Genomic DNA, 25,642 nt, shown 5'->3' with positions numbered 1-25,642 from the left:
GAACCGAGTTTCGGTTCCCAACCCTACATACTATACTGTATTGTTTAAAGCTCGGGCACAAAGCAAGCATTCGCAAAGCTTAAACTTTACTGTTCAACGCTTTAGATATAAATGGATATCAAAATTATTCATAGTCAGGATTGTGTTTTTTCTTAGCAATACGTATGAGTATTTTAGCACTTTAATATTACACATCCATAACAGTATGACACTAACAACACACTGATGTTATACAAATCTGGGTAGCTGACACCTGACTCTTTGTCCTTTATTACTGGTGAAGATGTAAACTCTTCACATAATGAAGCGTAAAGTTCCCCGGCTGGTAAACGTCCATGTCCTTCAAACTCCACTCCCACAGATAGTAACACAGGCTGTCAGTTAAATTGCCATGTCTGTCTCCAGGCCTTAGCTGAGGTATGCCACTGTTCCCACAGGCTGAGTTGGATGTCCCATGCATGTTAACGAAACAAAAAAATCAGCAGTGCTCCATTTAAATGCTACAGTGGGAGACTTTCCACATTTAAATGAAATCAGCTTGCAAGGTCAAGGGGTTACAGATTTTAATTCAGTGAATACCTAATTTAGAATCTTAAATAGTAATTAATAAATACTAATTATCTCAGAAAAAGTGCAATAATGATGTCAAGCTGCATGCTCACTTGATAAATGAGGTCTCTTGCTGCTTCTGTAAGAAGTCTTTGTTCTCGTAGAGCCAACTTCAGATGCGCAGATAATCAGGATCATGGCAGTAGTGGAGTGGAGAGGAACAAACTAATGACTGCTAATGAGCAGAGAAATCATGGAAACAGCCACTTGATTACCTGTCTGACTTGCAGTAATGGAAGACAATGCACCCATGATTACTGTGTTTCAGTAAAACTGCAGTGTGTATGAAAGTAGGCCTACTTTAGCATTCAATCATCTTAACACCAATTGTTTCTTTGTAGCTTCCTATTTTGCTACTTGTTTGGTTAATGCCTCACAGCTTCACAGGCCTGCATATCTTTGTGTGTGTGTGTCATTGAGCTAGCGAGGACGGTCTGTCCATCACCCATCAATGGAGACAATAGAAGACAGCCATGAGCCTTCAGAGGAATCTCCATAATCAGGGAGAAACACAGAGTTGGGATGACTCAAAGGGACATGCTTAGCAAAACTTTCTGAGGAATTTGGGATCTCTGGTGAGTTGGAGCCTGAATGACTGACAAGCCATCTGTGGGAAACAGATGAGCTAGACAGCTTCAGCTGAGAAAGCCTTCCTGCGCAGAGGGAGAAGCTATATTCAGCGAAACAGTGGAGGGTAAATACAACTTAACTCAGATGTACACATTTTGTAGAGAAGCCTATTCGTCTGCTATCTTTATGGCAGAATTCAGCCTTTTTATTCAGGAAAACCTTTATATACATTTAGATAAGAAAAAAAATCAAAGTGCGTTGGTTCATTAAGCACTGAACACCAAACATGTATCAAAAAGATAACAAGAAACTTGCAGGAACCCACAAAGGACAAAGTAATGCTTCTTCTGAACGTTCATCAGTATGAATTATTGTCCAACTGTAATGCAATTGATTTTTCATTGTTTGTAGCTTAGCCACCTTTTTCATTTTCTTCGCATCCCTGGCTGGAAAACCAACTGGACTCCTGCCATCTGGTCAAAAGAAGTAGGCAGGCAGAGAGGAGGATTATAACAATCCAATAGAAAAGACGCTGGTGCATGGAATAATTGACAAATAAATAGTATTCTCCCCTCTTTATTAGAAAACACTTAACTTCACCGAGTTGTGTATGACTATTGCACAATTACACGGCTCCTAAATTTGTAATGAAAAGCTTATGAAAAACGACTCATCATTAATAATTCTGTCGATATTTAATCCACTTGTTATTCATGTAATCCCATTGTTGAACCCCAGAACCGCAAAGCAATTTAGTTTTAATGTGGTGGTATGTGGAACAATTTATAACTTCAAACCGAGGTGATTCATTTAAAGGTCCAAGTGGTCCAACTTTTTAATGAAAGTGATTCTGCAAAGCACCTTTTAGTCCATATTTTAGAATAATGCTGAGAGATGTCAGAACTTTTCAAGGGTGGATGTTACATTTTTCGCATGTGTAATTATATGAAACCACTTGCATTGCTGCAGACCTCTTTTAACCACTCAGTGATGCAGCTTAGAGTCATGTTCGGCACAAATGGAACTGTTGCACTGTAAAAGCATTGCTGCATAATGGGTTTTGTTAAATAATGGTGACACGCCCCACTAAATTAATATATTAAAAGTATCTCCAGCTACTATTAAACTGCACTATCAATCTTTTTACCAATACATCAGATGTGTATGTCTACGCTAATAGTGACAAATCTCCAGGAAACTATACCACCTAACTCTTTTCCTCAGCTAACTGTTTTTGTTCGGTCCATAACCTCCACTTTCATTAGATATATATTTCCAGACTTGGCTAATTCAGAAAGAAAGTCAGATTAACTCTGAAATTTGCAGCAATATGTGATCATAGACGAGAATCTAGCAAGCTAAATAGCCGTATTCCTTCTGGTGGAGACCAAAACAGAGCTAAATGAGAGTGAATATTTGAGCTACATTTGTCAGAAACTAATACTAATGCTAGAGAAGAGGCAAATGTTAGCTAACATACAAAGTAATAATACATATGTAGGCCTATATATCAAATGTCAGGTTTTAGCCTGTTCCACTGCGCCTACATAGCCGCCCCCGAGTTAGCACAGCAAATCTAACACAATTAACGCTATCAGATTAGCTTACATTATCTGATCAGGCTAGGTAAACAGGATAGTGTTTTTTGGCCTATTTTACTTTGAATTTGCAAGTTATTTCTGGTTTCAAATGTGTTGCCTTCTTTTTGCTTTTCACCAGCATTATTGCAAGACTCAATTATTGAGCAAATGAATTAGCTGTTTGTGAGGTGTATTACATACAATTCATGAACATCTTAGCTAATTAAAACTGAGAATAACAACTGGTCTTTGTAACAAAATAAATATATATATAAAGCTGGTGTCTTTTTAAGGAAAGAAGCAGAAAGGACGGGGACAGTATACTAAAGCCTCCGTGGGAGGAGAGTGCAGACAAGGTGCAGATGTGTTAAGAAAGCTTGATGTCGAGGTTCACGAGTCTCCTTAGTTCTGCCTCTCACGGGAAGCTGATCTCTCTAATCAGAATAAGCAGCTTGTCAGCGAACACTTCTCATCATCTAATTAATCACAATCAGAAAGGAATCTACAACACATTAGCGTTACCTAGACATCCCACAGATTCACAAACACTCATTCACAGTGGCTCTAACTCATTCTGACTGGCCATGAGTGTTTTTTATTCTCAACATACTCTCGTATGTGTACAGGCATCTACTCTGCGACCTCGCTAACATTCAAGGGCGCCGTGAAAGCGGAACGATTCGGGCTCATCACATCGATACTAACCCTTAACGGCCTTAACTTCTCAGCCAGCTGTGATGAGGAGGGGAGGAAAAAAATGTAGAGTCAATCAAAATGAAAGATAAAATCACAAAGGCTGAGAAAGAGTGGGAGAGAAGAGGTGGGAGAATCACTTGGGTGGGCAGACTGTGCGATTTAAGGAGCACTGTCAGCCACTCGCTCCCGTTCGTGACTGCTTGAGGATCAGAGGAAAGTTCGGTGTCATTCGCCTGTCTGCTCTTTGATGTGTGTTGTGTAAGAGACGAGGCTCCCGGCACTTTCATGTCACACTTTGCATTCAAGCACCCCAGCCCTGGAGAGAATTACAGTAGATCGCCATTTAGTTCAAGCTCATCACGCAGCTGATTTGCTTCTGCAAGGGCTATCGGCAGTGGTTATGTTAAGGCTGCGCCCACTTCAACAGAGGACATGTATCTGCCTTTCACATGACAAAAGAAGAAGAACATACAATTGGAAAATATCAAGTATTTCCCCTGCTCCTGTGCTCTGAGCAGACTATACTTACTAGTATCGAGAAACACAAAAGTATTACATTTGGCCCTTCAACCCACCGTGCCACATCAATGTACAAAATTGCTATGATTTGCAGCAATTTCCTGAACAAAAGGTACATATTTCCCTGAGCTAACAGATTAAATAAATAAAGGTAAATACAGAATCTAAAGGTCAGTGCTTTTTTCAGTTAATCTTCCACGCAAACACTGTACATTTTGTATTCTTGCAGATAAATAGAGGCAACAGAGGATCAGGTTGTAAATTGTTGTTGCTACAACAAAGTAATTGCACAAAACCTTTTGATTTCGAAGGATAAAGTACCTGTGATAAAGTTTTCTGTTGCTTGGAGTTTCACTACTGTATATGTTTCAGTACTGCACACAGCTAAAAACTAAATTCATATATGTGAGTGTGTGTCTGTGTGTGTGTGTGGCGCCTAGCACTATCCTTGTGGGGACCTAAATCTGTTTACACAGTCACGTGTGGGAACTCGCCTCCCTTATGGGGACATAAGGGAGGTCCTCATGAGGGGAATCATTAATTTTAGGGTGAAGACTTGGTTAGGGTTAGGCATGTGTTGGTTATGGTTAAGGTTAGGATAAGTCTCCAGGAAATGCATGTAAGTCAATGTAATGTCCCCTGAAGTGATGTATACATAGTATGTTTGTGTGTGTGTGTGGTCAGCCTCAATGAAAATGATACTTAATTTTTCATATGACCCTTGGAAAGAATGCAAAAATGTAGATTTTCACCAATACCAAAATATTCCTTTTATTATCATTTAGAGAAAGGTTATATTGTATAGTTAACTCACAAAAGCTCGATATTATACCTTAGCTTTTTTGTAATCCATGAAAAACTTAAATGACAAGTTGTGGTTCTGCAGTGTGTTGCATGCTTTTCTTGGCCACATGCAGTGAATTCCTGAAGTCTCCGCTGGTGGTCTGTCAACCTCACAGTTATGATCAAATTAGACAAGGCTTCCAGTACCCCAGTTTTCTAGTCTTTTTTCTAATTGACCTAAAGCTCAGCAAGAACCTAAAAAGTTCCTGTTCCTTTTGCTTCAAATGTTCTATTTACCTTGTGTAGTTAGTAACATTAATATTCCACAATGTAGCAGAAATGCTTGACCTTTAATTTGAGTGACAACAAAATAAAGACAGAAAAAGTCTTGGTGTGTGTTTGACCTGAACTTTGTGATTCAGTGTAAAGGTTAGCAAGCAGCAGGCTGACCCATGCTCAAAACAGACAGAAATCCAAACTCCCACATGCCTGCACGCTAACACACAGCGTACGACAGAGCGGGAAAACACCCCGAGTATCTGGAAAGGTCAAGGGTTGTGGATCAATTCTGACAGGGCCACTGGGATATGGACACAGATGGTGCATAAGCTACCATCCCCACTGAATTATGCAGTGTGACACTCCCTCCCTCCCTCTCTCTCGTCTCTGGCAAAGCCAAAACATTCATTCAGACCTTAAAAAAGTAATGTAGTACACACACACAGACAGACAAAATAGTCAGAGCCAATCAGTCCAAAACATATTTTAAGAATGTGCAATTCTTTTACGGATAGATTAATACATTTTTCATTTTGCCAAAATCAAAAAACAACATTCAAAATATTAATATAATCAAGTAACACTAATTAAATATGCACCTTTTGCAATCAATTTGAGGACACATTGCTTCTTGTGCTATCTTTTTTAACATAATAATCCTCATATTCAAAGCCTAGTACTTCTGCCCGATACTAAACAAATTACGTTGGTTTTTGATCTACTCGCTGATGGAAACATTCCTCCTTGTTTCAAACTTTAAGAAAGATGTGTTCCCACATTATTTAAATTGAAGAGTGAAAGATCACTGAGATGACAATCTACCTTTCCATGCATATGTATGCTCTTTCATGTGGCTAAAGTTATTATATCTGCTGTCGCACGGGTAATTCAATCATTGATTAAAGTAAGGGCTTTGATTCAAAGCGAGGTAGAGATCAAAACAAAATGTTTTGGACAAATCTGGGACAGTTTCTCCTGCCAACAAAAAGCAAGAACAAAGGGACGGAGAGCACTATGGCAGCTGTGTTTATCATACTTTATTTTGTGGATAACTACATGGAGCGTCCAAAAATGACCATTGCTGCACACATAATACTGAGATTTATGAGGGCAAACTAAAGTGCCTGCACAAATATAAAAGAGATGTAGACAAAAAGAATCAAACTAGAAGAGGAGGACACAGGACGAGCTCCACTGCCTTTCAATTACTGTCCCGTCTCTCCTTATGCTTCTGCAGCTCTGATCTGAGACAGAGCTGAGGAATTGAATTGCTGAGCACATCTCGACAAACAACGCAACTCTCCACCTCTCAGCCAACAGAGGGAAGGACCAGCACCGTGACAGTGACAACACACCCGTGCCAGAGCCTGATAAGTTCAGTAACTATTGGAAAGAAAACAAACCTTGGGGCTTAAATCAAAAGTGCGGTGGGGCGACTGAATGGACCGGTGTGGAGGGAGGTATTGATGCACTGTGTGACTGGTCCTGGTTCTGTGCGCTAATACACTACCCAAAATCTAGTCCTGTGAGTGCTAGTGGATGTGAAGAATGTTTTATTACTGTGTGCTGTTTACTGAATTCTTCCTCTTCTAATGGAAATGTTTGGCCATTTTTGTAAATACACTTAGTGAATTAGATGAGAAGATTGATACCACGTGTATTCAGTAAATATGAATCTACTGACAGCAGCTGGTTATCTTAGCTTTGCATAATGACTGGAAATAGATGAAGCAGTTAGCCTGGGACATTAGCTTTATAAACCAAGCATCAGTCTGGTGTGTTTCATGATATAAAAAAGCTCACCTTCCAACTAAATAACCCTTTTCTCTTTCATCGTGTTGCTCGTTTTGTTCTGTGTACTACAGATATTTTACAAGTCCATACAGGCTTACATGGCTGTTTACTGATATCCATGTTTGTTTTGTTCTTCTTTGTTAGGCGGTGGTGGCGAAGTCGATAGGGACTTGGCTTGGCAACTGGAAGGTCACCAGTTCAAGGCCCGGCAAGACCAAGTGCTACCGAGATGTCCCTGAGCAAGGCACCGTTCCCCACACTGCTCCCCGGGCGCCGTTCAAAATGGCAGCACACTGCTCCTAACACTAGGATGGGTCAAATGCAGAGAAACAATTTCCCCACAGGGATTAATAAAAATCCATCTTAATCTTAATCTTAGTTTCTGAATAAATGTCGATTTATAACGTGTTTTAATTGGCTGTCTTCCTACTTTATTAAAGATGTTTAAGCTTGGCTGTGTTGAGGCCAAGTTAAGCTAACTGGTTGCTAGCTTTAGCTTTGTATTTCCCATATACAGTAGCATAAACACATGACCTATCCTATTTCCCAAGAAGAAAGTGAATGTCTTCAAATAAGATAAAAATAGACCATTATTTTAACAAGCCCAGAAATCAGTGCTGCCTTAATTGTTGGGGGGTGTATTAAAGCAGTGTTGAAAAATAACAATTTGTATTATTATTTTGTTAATAAAACATGAATTACTCTGGAACATAACACATTTCAAATGGAAAGGTTTTGTTTAAAGAGGTGAATTAGGAAGCATTGGTCTTACATATGCAGCAGGCTCACACATGGCAGAGGTGAAAAGTGAATGTGTCACCAATATGCAGAATTTAAATTTGAACAATGGTGCAGACAAAGTGGTATTATTATTCAGAGTGAATCGTGCACTGCTGCATTAAAAAAAATAATAATCTGAGTATATTGAAAAATGATTTAGACATATCTGAGTGACACTGAACTTTCACCGGTAGACAGCCTGTCTATAATTTTGAGGTTGAAGTCAAATGATTGAAGTATAGACATAGCCAGTGTAAGCACAAACTGGTCCCTATAGACATATATTCTCTTAATGTCACTACCATAAATAATATGTAGAAGAGTAGTACAAATTACAATAGAAATTGAATTGTTCAAGGATCACTGATTGTGGTATAAGCTCATACTGCAGTTTGTGTCTGTACATTTAAATATAATTTAGTATTACATTCAAATTTTGGTCGACTTGGGGGCAAACACTAAACAAGCTATGACATACTGTATTAAGACGTAATGTTATGTTTAAGTTGATATGTCAAACTTGTTCGCGTAGATGCTGTGGGTCTACTACACTCCACTGTATGACCATACATAGAAGCCATGTTTGAAGTCTAACATTCACCCTCTTGTTCTACATTTTTACCACCTGAAGGTCATAATTGGCTTTTTTGCCAAAAACTGCTTCACTTTGCTCCATAGCTACTCGTTTACTTGCTATCTCTATTGCTTGGTGCAGACAAGTAGTAGGTTGTATAGACCTTTTGAACAAAGAAAACTGAACTACAACCACAGTCAAATGTTTTGATAATTTCTTGAAACAAGCAGATATTCTGCCGACATTCTCCTTTCCACCTCATACTTTGCTAAATGATTTCATTCCTCCACCCAGCCTAAGAAACTTCAGTCATCATCCACCTTGATCACCCCCTCCACATCCATTCATTCATTACATCTCGTGGCATGTGAATGACACATTATCAAACCTCATCCAGTCATGCTTTGGCTAAGTGATGAGGGTTAAAAGGGTGTGGTTTAACCCGCTTATGCAAGATGCTCCAATCCCAACTGCATGTTTGTCCCCCTGAGGTGAGGCCCTGCACATGGACAGTCTGCCTATACTGCTTAGCCTCAACCCAACCCCTCCGCCCCCGCAGGCCCTGGGGCGTCCCTGGGCCAAGCAAGCGTCCTCGGGCCCACAGTTGGTGATCTAGTTTTTACAAGCTGACACATATGGGATGCCTCTATTATTCATACTCCAACTCCAGGGAGGTTTTGAAGTCTTGCGCCATGTTGCCACAGTGGGAGGAGGGGTGTCGTTTACAAGTTTATGCATTATCAACAAAGTGTGTATTAATGTGTGTGCTTGGGTCATTAAACGTTGCCATGGGGTTACGTAACATATCAGATGATCCCCATGCAGCATCAGAACGGATCACATGTAACAAGTTACTGTATTGGATTACAATTACATTAAAGAAATAAGTAATCAGATTACTGTTAAATAAAAATAAAAAATAGAGATGACTAGCAGGATTAAAGTTACAATACATTTTGAAATAAAGATCAATATACTATCGGCATTTTCTTTGTGGTTTATATTTGGGCTACTTTAATTCTCCCTTTATTTTAAAGACATTTATTTTTTTATGCAGTAGGTGGACACCTAATTTTTTAAACAAAATTGCAGTCTAGTTTTGGATTAAAGTATTAAGCTTAAACAGCATTTGTGAACTGTTACTGTTACTATTTTTTATATGAAATATCTTGGTTTCTTCTTTCCTAAGGTCACATTGTAAACTTTAGTAAAAAACGTATTATTGTTATTTATTTTCCCTTTTTATTTGCATTGCATTTGATATTCAGGTAATCCAAAAGTAACGGAAAGTGATCAGGTTACATTACTTTATACTTTGATTACATGTTTTGACATATAACTAGTTATCGTAACCCTCCCAACCCTGCAAACATTATACTTGCATGAGTGCAATCACAAACATGTAGTCACAGGCAACAACTGTACAGGAAACACACACACACACACACACACACACACACACACACACACACACACACACACACACACACACACACACACACACACACACACACACACACACACACACACACACACACACACACACCACACACACACACACTGATTACTCCACTCTGCTTGTACATGAGTGGGCCTCCTGACCAGCACAGAGGAGCTGGGAGTGAATTACAAACCATTATCCCTCGCTCTAAAGCAGTTATAGCCGAAACCTGAGAGGGAAGAGATGCAGCGAGTTCAGACGGAGAGAGGGGGATAAGCCGGAGCAATGGAGAGAGAGACAAATGGAAACGAGGTGAAAACAGATGGGTGAGAAGGTGCTAGGGAGGAAGGGGGATAGAATGACAGGGGAAAAACATGGTGATGGAGAGAAGGAGAGCAACTCTTGACATTTCTCTGCCACTCGGCATGAGGTGATCTTGGCTGATGGTTTACCTTTTCGAGATTTATATTTTCACCCCTCGCCCTACCTGTTCTTATCTCCCCCTCCTCCCCCTCCCTGTCTTTGCCCTCTCTCTGTTCTACTTCCTCCTCATCACTTTGTCACAGGTTCACGGTTTCCTTGCAAGATGACATCACATTAGTTACAGTGTTTAATCAAATGTCATTATCATTTCACGGAAGTCTCTTTCTTTCTGTGTGTGTGTTCGTGTGTGTGTGTGTGTCAATAATGTCACTTCCACTCTTGGCAGGAACAGGAGATTCATCCCTACGGGGAATCATCTTAAAATGAGAAAATATGTGAACAAAGAAGAGGGGAGAGAGGGTTAGAGGAAGCCAAAACAAGTGAGACTAATAGCAAAGTGTGTGTGTATGGATGAGTTCAAGGCATATTAAAAAAGTTAGAAAGAGGTTAAGGAACGACTAGACAAGGCCAACTACCAATTATAATACAAAGGACAAGAAAAAGAAAGGAGTTGCCGTCTGCAGGAGAGACAGACAGGAAGTGGAGGATGCAGAGCAGTGATCTCCTCCAGGAGAAGTTGGTATGGGGTAGCGGTGGTGGTGGTGGTGGGTGTGAGCCGGGGATAATCCTTGTATCCCATTGTCCCCTGTTTTCAAACCAATTATTGTCATCGGCAGCCCCATGAAAGAGAGTTAATGAGGGGAGCAGAGCTTTGGAGTGTCAGGGCACAGTCATGGGAATGGAGATAAAAAAAACGGAGGATGAGGAGAACGAGGGGGGATATGGGGGAAGAAACGTGGTGGCGATGCAAAGGGGTTGAATGTAAAATAAACGTGGGAGGAAAAGTCAAGTGTCGGAGAGGCAGCTGGCTCACTGATGCATTTTGTATGCCAAACACTTTCCTTTCCCTCTGCAGTCACACACACATCTTCTTTATCTTTTCCACTTTCTGTCTTCCCTTAAAAATAAAAACTAATACCCAGTGTTCATCGGTTGTTTGTTGAACATTTCTCAGAAGGTGTTGAAGGCCACATTGTGTTATTTTCCATGGCTTTACAAATGTACAGCCGTTGAAAGGGTTTTTTCTCATTTGGAACTGGAGCATACAGTATACACATTAATCATGTTGGACGAAGGAGGCTGTGGCTCAGTGGATAGTGTGCTGGACTTCGAATCAGGGGATAACAAGTTCGAGTCCCACTGCAGTCAGCATGTCGTTGTGTCCCTGGGCAAGACACTTCACCCCAAATTGCTCCTGTGGGGATTGTCCACAGTATTGAATGTATGTAAGTCGCTTTGGATAAAAGCGTCTAACAAATGATATGTAATGTAATGTAATAATACTCAGATACTTAAGTAAAAGTACACGTCTTTAAATACTCAATTAAACTAAAAGTCCTTTCAAAATAGTTCCATTATGCTTTTTTGGGTTTCCTCTTTAGTGTGTTTAATAGGTTTTTGCCATGTAAATGGTCTGTACAGCCTAAAATCCCACAGTTCCCTCCAGAGGGAGTTTCTCTCCCACACACTCCCCCCCCCCCTGCCTGAAACACCTCCCTTGGACTCCTTTGTTTACTTCTGTAACAAAATGACATCACTATGTAGCACTCAGGCTCCTAATGGGTAGCGCTGCAACACATACGTGATAGGCTAAGGGGCGGGACATCTCTTAGCGGTTGACCAATCACAAGAGAGCCGGCCAGCTAACCAATCAGAGCAGACTGGGCTCTGGTTTCAAACAGAGGGTGAAAAGAGGTGCTGCAGCATATAGGCAATACAAGTACTCGTTATTCAGGATGGGTTGTTTCACAGTTTTATATTACTTTGGTTATTATATTATCCTGTGTTTTGTACATAAGAGCATGTTTCTACCTACTTATGCATGTGTGGATGTACCTGAATGATACGCCATGTGCTGAAGGACACTGAAATCAATCCATTTAAACATCAATTTACATCTGAACCATCATGTGTATAATGTCTGTCTATTTTCTGTGTGCACTCTTTGTTGAGTATTTTTATACCTGGTATATGCCACATCAAGGCTTCAACAACAGGCTTTTTCTTTGCATTCAACAGATTGTCTGCCATAGCCTGCTTTCACCATGGTAACTGCATGCCTTTTTTAACCTCACTCCTTTCATTTAAAATCTCTTTACATCACACACAGCTGGCCTATGCCTCTCTCACTCATCTCATATATATATATTTTTTCAGTGCAAAGTTCAATTGTCACAAGGTCAAGGGAACAAGTGTGATTGGAGTTTTCTAGCATACAGCCGGCAAAAACAACATTATCATATATTTGGTCATAAATAACAAAGGTTCATTGCAATGCCTTCATCTAGAATAATTCTAGTCTGTCTTAACTTGGGTCTCATAGCTTTGACCTTTCTCATAACCATTTTATTTGGAAATAAAACATCAACACTGACGGATTATAGATTCTATGCCCAATCTTTGAAGTCAACAGTAAGAAATGAGAGGAAGTGAGGGGAGAAAGATGAGTCATAACATGAAATGAAGGTAAACTGATTGCTAATAGGTTTATCTTTACAAATTAAATTGGGAAGTGTATTTCTGCACGTATAGTGAGTTATCATTGACGGCAGATTGCATTTATATCCCTGCGTAATTGAAGGTGATGCAATTAATTATGTTCCTTCTTTAATGAATACACGCTACAAAAGAGTGTGTACATGTGTTCATTTCGTGTGCATATTGTTACAGCTGTGACAGGCAAGATGGGTCACTGCGTGAGCATAAAAGCTGCGAGTGACTAGAATCTGAAAGTGCCTCCCTTTAGACACAATGCACACACTGTCACTCATGTGTGAACAATGCACACATAGAGCAGGGCTCTTGAATTATACAGCTTCAGAACTGCATGTACCTTGCTGCCTTCTGTGACAAATCTGATCTGTTTTAAACCTCAAACTCTCTTATTAACTGCGCCGACAACTCAAGTCACAAGTGAGAATGAGATGCAGCGAGAAAGATTGCAGGTGATAATGACAAATGAGAATGTGAATCTTCTTCTGCAGGCTTTTTTATGCGTGTGATTGTCTTCACTAGAGTCTGCGAGAAGGAGAGAAGGCAGTGGATAAAGAGAAGACAGGAGCGATTTCGCAGCGGTGATGAAGTGGAAAGACAAGAGCAAGAAAAATGCTGGGAAGTTTTCACCTTCTCTCGAAAATCTTGACGCAGCATTCTTGTCACTCGTTCACATGATCAATGAGAGGATGTGTGAGGAATAGAGAAGAGGAAAAAGAACAAGATAGCTCGCTCCTCTCCAACAGGGAGAGAGAGACTGCCGTTCCTGCCCAAGATAAACCCGTTTATAAGCACTTGCATGCATTCATTATAATGTACGCACATTCATTAGTCAATATTGTTTAACATCCTACGAGAGCCCAGGGATCCGCCAATCTCCCCCTCATCAAATCAATGTAAACACTGATTCACCATTAAAACAGGATCACTCGAAGCGTAAGAGCAGCATTGTTGGTTGATTATGAGCTAAACAATATAAAATTACATGTTGGCAGGATTACTACTAATCTTGTTGCAGTACCTTCATCGGATGCGCATGTAATTGGTCATTATTGAGTGTCTTTTTCATATTAAGCATTCACACAGGAGGATCAAAGCCAATTTGCTAAGGAGGGAAGGTTTAGTACTCCTTTCTTGTGTCTGTTTTGTCTCAAATAAACTATCTATTAAGGTGCAGTATGTAAATGTATTCTTAATCTTACAGCACTCTACTGAGACCCATTTTTCAGCATCATCCAAATTAAAGGAATAAAGCCTGTTTCAACACTTAGCAGAGGCAATTATTTATTCCTATAATAATAGGGCATAAAGTAAAGCTTGCTAAAGAAACAATCTCTGCAATGTGAAGGTGTCGGTTCAGAGTGAGGAAGATATCAAATCAGGACCAACAACTGGCCAGCATGCATAGTTGAACTATTTATCTTGTCAACATATTTATTTCGATACAGTACACCAAGCCGAATATTAGTCAAATAGTTATTCATTATCAAGTCAAATATGACACACAGTATTACAGCGATTACATATAAACCTGTAAGTGTGCAGATGTGGCAGCTTGGCATCTTACTATTGAAAGAAAGCGAGAGATTATGCAACAGTGTTTTACATATATGCAGGAATTAAGTCTAGAATAAGTTATACTAAAACAGACTGCTGAATGTCCGCCTCATGGTTACTTTAGGACTACTTTTAAGACTTTACCTGACATTGAAATACTTTTTGTTGACATTTTCTGCAGCGAGGCCTGAGCTGTGGTCATTAGGCTGGCTTTGCACAGAGCAATCCGAGTGCCAGACTAATTCTGCACATTTAATTGGACATCAAGCACTGAAAACCCCTCGGGCGGAGACCAACTCCGGTTGACTGGCTAAAACTGATCCCAACTCTATTTATTACTGAAATGTGTGCCAACGTGTTTCAGCTGCCGGTAACAGAGACATGGCTGGACCTCAGTCTGTGTTGAGACCCTCTTCTACTGTTTTCTGTGTGTGTGTGTGTGTGTGTGTGTGTGTGTGTGTGTGTGTGTGTGTGTGTGTGTGTGTGTGTGTGTGTGTGTGTGTGTGTGTGTGTGTGTGTGTGTGTGTGTGTGTGTGTGTGTGTGTGTGTGTGTGTGTTCTAACCGATGGGCACTGGTCATGCGATCCATGCTGCTGTCTAATTATCCAGATTTGATGGATGGCTTTGATTAAATCATATGAAGGGTGAGGCCGTCACACACACACACACACACACACACACACACACACACACACACACACACACACACACACACACCACACACACACACGCATACCATGTATACATCACTTCAGGGGACATTACATTGACTTACATGCATTTCCTGGAGACTTATCCTAACCTTAACCATACCCAACACATGCCTAATCCTAACCCTTACCCTTAACCTTACCCTTACCCTAATCCTAACCAAGTCTTCACCCTAAAATTAGTGATTCTCCTCATGGGGACCTCCAATTTGTCCCCATAAGGGAGGTGAGTCCCCACACGTGACTGTGTAAACAGATGTAGGTCCCCACAAGTATAGTAATGCTAGGCCACACACACACACACACACACACACACACACACACACACACACACACACACACACACACACACACACACACACACACACACATTGGTATTCCTGCTTCATTCTCTCCTATTTCTTTCCCTGTATGATATGGGAGTTGAGTAGTTGAGAACAGATGAGCCCTGCTTTCAACATTGATAAAAGATATCCATTTATCATCTGCAGTGAGGTAGAAAAAAGAGAGGGGAGACAAAAGGAAAGATGGAAAGATAAAGATCCAGAGGAAAATAAAATCACAGTCATTTCCAAACTAATAATACTTGCTTCATTTTCAAGACTGATAACATCTTATAATCAAAATTGAAATGAGTGAGACATTTTCAGGACAATTCTATTAATCATTAAGTGTTTTCAAGAATAATCTTTGAAAGAAAAACGTTCCCGATTATTTATTTAGTCTCAGGCTGAGTTCTATTTGTTGCCTTTTCTCTGGCCTTGACAACAATACAATCAGTTTTTTAAAAGACATACACGAGCCCCGTGGCACAAAATAATGAACATTACATGTTTTTTTGTTATCTCTCTTTTATTGTGTCCATTTTCCTGTCAGTAATGTGAAGCAGGATCTGAAGGTTTTGAGAGTGATGGATAGGCTTCTATTTGTGCAGCTCGGGGAAGAAGCAGCAGGAGAGTAAATCACTTTTTGATATGAGAAATAACACACTACTGTATGAATAATAACTATTAGTAAGGTATATTTATCTTAGTGAGTATATTATCAAAACAAGAAAGTACATTACATGTAATCATTCATGTAATAATGTTTTAAAGATGGTTGGCATGCAGGAGTGCTCCAGGGAAAATGATCAGGTTAATTATCTTATCTGCTGCTGATAAGCTGCACTGAAGATAATCAAGAAGCACAATTGATAACCTATTCCAGCAGGCTCACTTCTGTCTACTTATTCACAGCTACACAAACCAAACTACACACATCCTAATGTGCTTTCTAATGAGATGCTGTCCTTCACTACTGCAGAAAGCTGCTGTTTGAAGTTTTACTCTCTCAGAAACCATATGCTGTGTGCCAGGAGACTGGGCACAGAGCCACAAGCATGCAAGCATTAAGTACACACACACATGCATATGATAATATATGCACACCCACACAGGCACCCATTCACAAGTGGAACTTGAGTGAAGGGGAAAAAATGGAGGGAGGTGACTCATCTCCACAAAATACAACTCACATGACATCAATTTAAGGCCTTTTTAAGAGAGCTCACTCTACTGTCAAATGATTTAGAATCACAGAGCCGAAACAGTATGCAAAAAATCGGGATGATAATGCTAGTTAACTTCATACAACCCTATTTAGACCCCTATAAACATAAGAAAGTCTGAATGTCCCACTTTGTCTCCTGTTGCTATGTATTTGAGTGACATCAGCTAACAGGAAGTACACTGAACAAAAATATAAACGCAACACTTTTGTTTTTGCTCCCATTTTTCATGATGAACTAAAAGATCTAAAACATTTTCTATATTCACAAAATAACCATTTCTCTCAAATATTGTTCACAAATCTGAAAAAATCTGTGATAGTGAGCACTTCTCCTTTGTCGAGATAATCCATCCCACCTCACAGGTGTGGCATATCAAGATGCTGATTAGACAGCATGATTATTGCACAGGTGTGCCTTAGGCTGGCCACAATAAAAGGCCACTCTGAAACGTGCATTTTTGTTTTATTGGGGGGGTCTGGGGGGGTCCGAAAACCAGTCAGTATCTGGTATGAGGGGTAGGGGTAGGGTCAAGTCAAGTCAAGTCAAATCAAGCAATCTGATTGGTTCTTATCCGTGATATAATGAGCGTATATCACGGGTAGAATTGTAGTTACTTTTCACAAGTCAGTATCCCTCCGCGTCTCAGAAACAGCTACAACGTTTACAACTGTTACATTACGTCCGTTACGAAACTAACTAACTAACAAAGCTTAACATGGAAACCTTTAAGGTTAACTTCGACCTCCGGGGTGGCCTTAATATGGAGGAGTGGATTGAGCAGTGCCTATCTCCAGAAAAAAAAGCACCCTAAACGACGACATGCAGAGCTACGTGAAGAGCAGGTAGACCAACTCGAAAAGTACCACCATTCAAAAGCTTTCTGATGCGGGTCTTGAAACAAAGCAGAGAAATTATGACCGTTAGTGGCCACAGGTGCGAAAGCTCTCTCCAGAGCTAGTGGAAGCCGAATCTCGGGGACCGGAGAAAGTGGAGCAATATTCTCGCCACGCCAAGCAACAGCCTAGAACAACCTCAACCTATACAAGCAGGGCCGCCCCTCCCTACAGGCCAATCACGCAGGCTGCATGGGGCCCCGCCTTGCACAGGGGGCCCCGCCCAGAGGGCCTCAGCTGCTGTGCGCAGTTCTCCGCGCAGTTCTCCGCGCACCCGCTGACACGCGAGAGTGAGAGGTGACAAGGGGAGCACGTCTGTAACCCGACACCGTTACAATGAATCGACATCTGACCAATCACGGCTTTCATACGGCCACTAGTGCAGGTGAAGAGATGTCGGTGAAAAGACAGTTTCAGTCCGGCGCAAGCTAGAGGGAAAAAAACAAAACATGAAGAAACTAGAGCATCACTCGAAGGTGGGTTATTGTATGAGTCAAATGTACAACTTGTGAATGTTGTATAAGTCAAATTGCCAATTGCCAATAAAACATCAGCTGTAATTCACGACATGAAGAAGGCAGTCTCTGCATAGCATATAGGCTAATGGAGATGCAGTTATTTCCAGCATTCTTTATTTACCATTCATTCAAGTATGTTATGTCTTTTATCTGCTAATGTACAGGAGGAAGAGTGATAAACTGTCTGCAGGGCCGGCCCTCGGCATAGGCAGTATAGGCGAATGCTAAGGGCGCATCGACCCATAGGGGGCGCCGAAAATTGGGGAGAAAAAAAAAAGTTCGACATTTATTTTTTATTTCATAACAACACAGTTTCCCGATTTTGGATCAACAAAGTACATCTTATTATCTTATACTAACAGAACTACGCCTATATTGCATACAGCGCCCATAAACTATGGCACACCCCCCCCCCCCCCAACTTCAAATTGAACTGCCCCAGCCCCAGTAAAAACCAGAGGTTTGTGTGAAATTGTTCTTTTTTTGAAATAATGGTTTTAGTTTGCAATTATAGGTTTTCTGTGTGCTTTTATTAACATTGGAATTTACATTGTAAGCGGCCGTGGGGGGAGAGCTTTAGAGAGCTCTCTCCTGAAAGACTGAGAGGCTCTGATAACCTCAGCTCAGTGAGGTAAAGGCACACCTTTATATGATCATTATAGTTATAAAAAAATAAGAGAATAGGTGAAAAACAGGTATAAAATACTATATGACAGTACAAAACAGTTGTTATTAATAAAAAAGAATACAGTTTGAAAGGGGAGTGATTTGTAAAATATCCATTAAAAAAAAGAAAATCTGCTTACAGTTCTGTTTCATATCGTGTTGAGAGATGTATCCATAGATCTCCTAATGTTGCTCTCAAAGTGCACCAGATTGATGCTTTTAACTTCAATATTAAAAAACAAAAGTCCTCCCGGGGGTGCATTCCCCCGGACTCCCCTAGAGGAGGTGAGTTCCCCCCCCCCCCCCCACTTAAATCATGTTCAAATGGATAGGAAACTAAATACAGTTGCACACATCTTGTGTCCATATCTTTCTGTTTTGGTGGTCATTTCGGACTTTCGCGAGTCATAGTGTGTGTCTGCATTTGGCCCTGACTGTCTGTCTAGTTGGCTTGCATAACAGTTAAAGTTTACAGCCTAAAAAACATGGAGCATTTTTTCCCCTTTTATTCATTTTTATGTCAATTTGCACATTTGATGGTGATGCTCAGCCTCTCCCCTTAACTCCTAACAGTCCTCATCATGTCAACCACAACACAGAGAAATACTGATAGAAATGTGTGTGTAGTTGTTGATACATTGCTGACAGAGGGAACTACATTTGAATACAGATTTAAGAAATATCAGTTTTTTGAGCATGTCATAGGCATGTTTTGTCTTGACTATATTACAATAATAAAATAATATAGTATTTATAAAATTAAATGTTTCACTCCTGTCGGTTGGGGGCCTCATCTCACAATGTCGCTTGGGGCCCCAAGTTGGCCAGGCCCTGTATACAAGTAACCACGTAAGCCATTCTACTGATGCTGGACAGTTTTTCAGTGGGTGCCACTGAATTCAGAATGCATATTCCTGACATACCTGACATACACTGAATATTATATATACAGTCTATGGTGGGTGCACAATAAACGGCAACATACACATGAATGTAAATAAATAGCCAAATAATCGATCAACACTCTCTGTCTAATATGTTCGCTAGCTGTTAGTGCTGTTGCATAGCAACCACCTCGCACTATGTTTTGTGCAGAAGGCAACGGAGGGACTATTTTATTTTGAACATCATTATTTACTAATACAAACTATTTAAATTAGAGTGTGTATTTTTCTTTCATATTGCCACACTTGGTAACCGTTTTATAAAAGCAATAGCTCACTTCAGGCCGTGGTATATGGTCACTAGCCGCTTTCACACCAAGTACTTTTCCCAGCTCTTAGTTCCCAGCACTTAGTACCCGCATGGAACAAAGAGCCGATCGTGTTCACACCGAAATAAGTTCCCTGAGGGAAGATTACGCAAATGAAGCCGCTGACGTCACTTCTTCTTCTGCTTCTTCTGCAGGCCGCAAACAACTAACTAACGGAATTAAACGGGAAAAGTACTCCGGTGTGAAAGCGCCTATTATATCACAGTTAAGGGGCGTGGTTCGGCCCGACGCGAAGCTTAAATGTATTGTTAACGATTAAACCAAAAGTTTACAACCTTTTTGTCTTGTAATGACTTCCAAAGAAAGCAGTTTTAGTTTTTGTGGTTTGTATATGTGAGGGCACAGGTGACAAATGTCCACTATAATCTTTTCAACATTTTTACTTCAAACAGATGGAGTATTTCACTAAAACCACAAAAATAAATACATATAAGTGCTGCAGAACTTCAGTAATTATCTCATAAACACTCAGATGAATTGTTCAAACTCACAAGGTATATGCGATTCAATGCATGTAATGCATTTAGGCTTCACTAATGAAAAAAAAAAATTAAATCGTAAGTTGAACTGAATAAGATCTATAAGTGGCCGTGCAATGAGTAGGATGCTTCACATTGAAAGGGCTCCACATAGAAACCGATGGACATGGCAGGGGAAACACACACACATACACACACACACACACACACACACACACACGCGTGCGCACGCACACGCGCACACACACACACACACACACACACACACACACACACACACACACACACACACACACACCTGTCAGAAGTGAATGGCCCTGACAGATATAACATGCATGGAATATCACCGTAGCAACAGTGCAAAGGATTTCCGGTTATTACATTTTGATGATTCGGTAATTTCACTTGTGTAAAGCATCACAATCCATCCTGCCTTACCATCACCTCACAGGAAATGTCTCTAATGGCCCTTCAGAATCCTTAGAGGTGTCTGGTTTATCCGACTTAACAAAACAGAGGGGTGCATGACTGAATCAGCTGAGGTGCTGATGGATACTAAGATACTTCTTCTTTTTTTTTGTCAATTTATTGAACATGTCAGAAACAAAAACATACAACAATAATATATATATATATATATATATATATATTCTCTTTTTTCCTTTTTTTTCTCACTCAAATTAATAGTTATAACAAAGTAAAAAACAAAAAAAAACAATACAAAAAAACAAACAATAATCATTCTCAAATAGTCTCTGTCATCAAATCAAATCAAATCAAGTTTTATTTATATAGCACATTTATAAACGATTTTTGGTCGAGCCAAAGTGCTGTACATATAATAAAAATAGCCTACAGTAGAGACACTTTACAGCAAATACAACTGCACAGATTGTTCAGAATATCAGTTTGAGAAAAACGACACCCTCTGTCCTTAGACCCTCTGTCCTTAGACCCTCTGTCCTTAGACCCTCACATCATACAAGAAAAAACTTCCCGGAGAAAACCCACAGTTTAAGGGGAAACATGGGAGAACCCTCAGGGAGAGCGACAGAGGAGGGATCCCTCTCCCAGGACGGACAGACGTGCAATAGATGCCGTGTGTAAATCGAAGAGATCATACATTTATCATGTTCAACAGGGGCAAGAAGAAGCTTAAAAAAAACTTTTCTGGTCCTACCCCCTCTAGCATATATTTTTCTTCCAAATAAAATATTAGGTCATCGTCATCAGCGACATGTTTGTCTTGTTAATTTGTTTGCTTTTTGTTTTTTTACAAAACAATCAGAAAGAAATTACTTGTACAATTACAAGAAATAACAACAAATGGGATTTTACAGGTCCTGTTCATAACCATTAATGATTTGGCTCCTAAATAATACTTTTAGTTTAGATAGACTTGTACAATATTTCAGTGCATCATCACAGTTATTCCACAGACTAACACCTTTTGATGAGATGCAATGAAGTTTGGCATTTGTTCGTACGGGTGGTTTTTTGAAAATGCAGTTTCCTCTCAACATGTGCATGCTTTCTCTCCGTATGAAAAGTCCCTGGATATTATGAGGTAATTGTTGATTTGCGGCTTTGAACATCATTTGAATAGTTTTATAGTCAACCAGGTCTTGTAGTTTTAGTGTGTTTAGTTTGATGAATAATTTATTTGTTGGTTCTCTGTACGTAGTTTTATGTATAACTCGTATGGCTCTTTTTTGCAGGATGAAGATAGGATGTGTATTTGTTTTATATGTGTTCCCCCAAACTTCCACACAATACACCAAATAAATAAACCAAATGACAAATAGTTAAGTGGTTTTAGCCAATTAAAGAGGAGCAGCACATAGATCCAGAGTGCTTCCAGACACCAGATGGACTGAAGAGCGTCGGCGTCACAGCGGTAACAAAAGACTCCGGAGGAAGAACGGAGGGGAGAAGAGAGTGAAGAAAGGAGGAGACGAAGGCTAAGAATAGTAGTACAACCTCGGGCCAGCACAATCGGTCGGCCCTGCCTGCTACGTTTTACTTTACTACTGTGCCAGCCAGCACTTGTCTGTCATCTGTATCTCCTTTCTTTCTGTATCACTCTCTTCACTAATCGTTTTCCAAAATGTAAGGCCAGCTTTGTCGTGTCAAGGTTCCTACAAAAGAATAAGCCTCATGCGCAAGACTATCGAAAATGTTCTCTTCAAAAACAAAATAATAATACCAATCAACTCTAAATGCACCAAGCATTCTTTACCATCCAAACCTGATCTCAGTCGTGCTGAATACCACTGCCAAAAAAACGTTTTACAAAATTAACATGTGATATTCGTGTACTGGCGTTACAAGAAAAATAACAAAAACCTCAAAGAGCAGTATGTCAGCCATTCAGCACCTGAAAGCACACAATATCATCCTTATCGTCTTCTTTGGAATATATAATAACCACATTTAGAATATATATATTATCCTCTGTTCCTAAAACTGAAAAACATGTTCTTCTTGCTGGACAAACAATTTGTGGACTGAAAAACAAAATAATTGTTCTTATCTTGGTAAGAGTGCTCTAACCCTACATCAAAGTTTCTTTTACCAAAGAGAATAGCAAAAATAAGAGGAAATTGGAAAATTCTAAATCAGTTGGTTATAACAAAATAAGAAAGAAAATAAGAGGAAATGTGTTTGTGTTATGCTTCCTGTATGAGGCCCGAACAGTGCATCCTGTGACCTCTGAAAAGCAGCATTCCCATCCCAGGCATGGTAGGTACAACTTAAATTGTGTTCTGTCATGAATATGGACTGCAGCTTCAAAAGCACAACATCTACAAAGAGGAACTCAATCAATACTACTTCACGCGTGAGATCAAACACAAGATACTAGCGACCGAGGAGAGAGAACAGAGTGAGTGGCACGCTTCAGATCCACACTTGCTTAAAGCGGCTCGACTGCCGCCGGTTAATTCTTGAGAGATTCCACTGGGAACCCTTGTGTACTCCTTCAGGAGATGAATTTCAAGGACGCACAAGACAGAAATGGGATTTATATGTGAGGGTACAGGTGGCAAGTAGCTGCAGGAATTACACGTGTGATTGTGTGTGCTTGTGTGTTCACATGCATACTTACCACAGTCTCATCAGGAAATGGTGCTCCATGTCGTCAGGTAGAAACGGCCGGCTAAATAAGTTGCTTTCAGTCACTCTGCAGAGAGGAAGAGGAAATGAAAAACCAAAAGAAAATCATCAGAGAAGCTCAAACTGCAAAATGCTCAAATGAGCGGATTAATGCAAACACAATCGTACCTGACAGGAAGCAGTAAGCACTGATTCTCTTTCATTCCTCTAAAGAAGGTACAGTACAGTTTCTCTCTGTCATGGGGAAATCACCCCATCTCATAAGCCCCGACCTGTAAAACAGTCCCCGGCGGTGCCTACAGATTCAATGTGGTGTAAAATGTGCCGCTGTGTTCGTTGGTCCTGAAACAAGACGCTCCCCTGACTGCATGGCTAAGGATACAGCTCCCCTGCTTGGAGTGCTAAAGGCCCTGGATCCACAAATGGACGGTCAAAGGAAGCATAAGAACAGTGAAGTGCATGTGGAAAGAGCAAGATTAGTAATGGGAAGTAAGTGCTGAAGTGAGGGTCGGAAAGAAAAAGAGGCAGTCAAGAGAAAGAGAGAGCAGAGCAATCTTAGAGGCTAACAGCTTAATTGAGTGCATGCTGCATCCAATTTCCTCCTGGTAGCAGAATGTGTGAAATCACTTGGACTTCAGAAAACATGAAAAAATACACACTGGGTCTTACACAGAAAATGTGTCACCTGGTGTCACGACTCGGCCGTGTGTGTTTGTGTATACAAATGTGTTAAATGGAAATAATTGGGCAAAAGAGAGAACAAAGTGATGCACGTTTGTCCTTGATGTGTCTGAGTGAGCTGAATGCTAAATGCTAAGAAGCTAACTGCAGTGACATGTAAGGATGCCATGGGGTTCCACACACTTTATTACCCTTCCATTAACAATTAGTCCAGTTTTTCCTATTAGCTGTTAGCATTAGCACCCTGGGCTGTTTTCGCTCTGTCATTTTCTGCCTCATTATAGCTAACGCAAAACCTCTGCATGTGTTGGTTTGAGGCTCCATGGCAACAGCAGCTTATACCCAGACACTTACAGTTTGAATTTAGTGAGGAATTTTCTAAAACATGTCTGTATGCATTCCTACAATTCCTGAATGACACAACACAAGGCTGACTTCATTGTAGTAGCACATCACCTTGTAATTACATTTTGCTTAGTAAAATAGAGTTGTGACACACAGTCGCATTCACAGACCAAAGTGCATGGTCCATGATCACACAAGGTCTTTGATATGCATTGTGTGACACGAGGCGCTGTATCCTTGCCAATTCCAAACAGAGGATCTGCCGCTGTCGTTCGTCAAGCAGAGCATGGCAGATGCTCTCATGAGCTCCAATTGATTTGCCGAAAAGCGTGTGCGTGTGCATACTTGTGCGAGTGTGTGCGCGACTGTGATGCGTCGCTAGCTGCAGAGATAATTAGAACACAACTCTTTTGCTGTCCCTGCAGGCCACTGATCCAGCTGCTTTCATGTAATATAGGTCAGCTGTGACAAAGCCCTCAGCATGGACACTGATCAGCTCTGCTAGCTCTCTCAAAATATGGACTAAAACTCAAACACAAACACACATGCTGATGGTCCACATACACACTGAGACATGTAAATACATATTCACCTTTACGTTGACGGTGCCAGTCACAACGGGTGTGTGAGTTCATAAAAACTCACTTGCTAACGCGGCTTTATCTGCCCACCATGTTTCCAGCTACTGCCCACACGCTGCCCAATTCATGAATACAGCAGATGAGTAACTTTAAGCTCTTCTCAGCACAAGAATATATTGCCTGACATAGTCAATGCAAATTCATTCTCTTGTTCCAAAATCAATACCAGACTGGAAATGATCTGTAGTTTCTGTGACGGTAAGTACATGTCTATAATACTCTGTGGCATGAGAATCGGATTAGTTTAGTAATTTGTGGTACTTAATGGATACAAGCACAACAAACACACAAACTCAAATTGGACTTGATGTGTGGAGAAAAAATCTATGTAAATGTGTTTATATTTAGTTGCTTATTGGTTATGTGTGACGTTGCCTGTCGACTTTTCACAGACTCAACATGGTTTTCACACGGAATCAATTCACTTTTCATACTATTATTAAACTTTTAATTGCATAAATGCTAAAAAGTTAAATGCTACGACAGCTGTTGAGACTCTCACTCTATTCTTAAGAGGAAAATAACTGAGGATTCTAATCATTTACCAGAATTTTTGTTAAGTCAGTGCCAAAAAATGATTGTACTGTAGCTGGATATAAATATATATTTGAA

General features: G+C 40.3%; 1 protein-coding gene across 1 annotated transcript in view; it reads right to left on the bottom strand.

The window, feature by feature from the left end:
* The window catches only part of dlgap3 (discs, large (Drosophila) homolog-associated protein 3), a 141,032-nt gene that overhangs the window by 50,305 nt on the left and 65,085 nt on the right, over positions 1–25,642 (bottom strand). Inside the window, 1 exon segment of the mRNA XM_034236679.1 lies at positions 23,356–23,430. The gene's annotated coding sequence lies outside the window, so the exon portion shown is untranslated.

Source organism: Gymnodraco acuticeps, unplaced genomic scaffold, assembly GCF_902827175.1.
Source record: "Gymnodraco acuticeps unplaced genomic scaffold, fGymAcu1.1, whole genome shotgun sequence".
Taxonomy (NCBI): Eukaryota; Metazoa; Chordata; class Actinopteri; order Perciformes; family Bathydraconidae; genus Gymnodraco; species Gymnodraco acuticeps.
This window is presented reverse-complemented; position numbering and strand designations above follow the sequence as displayed.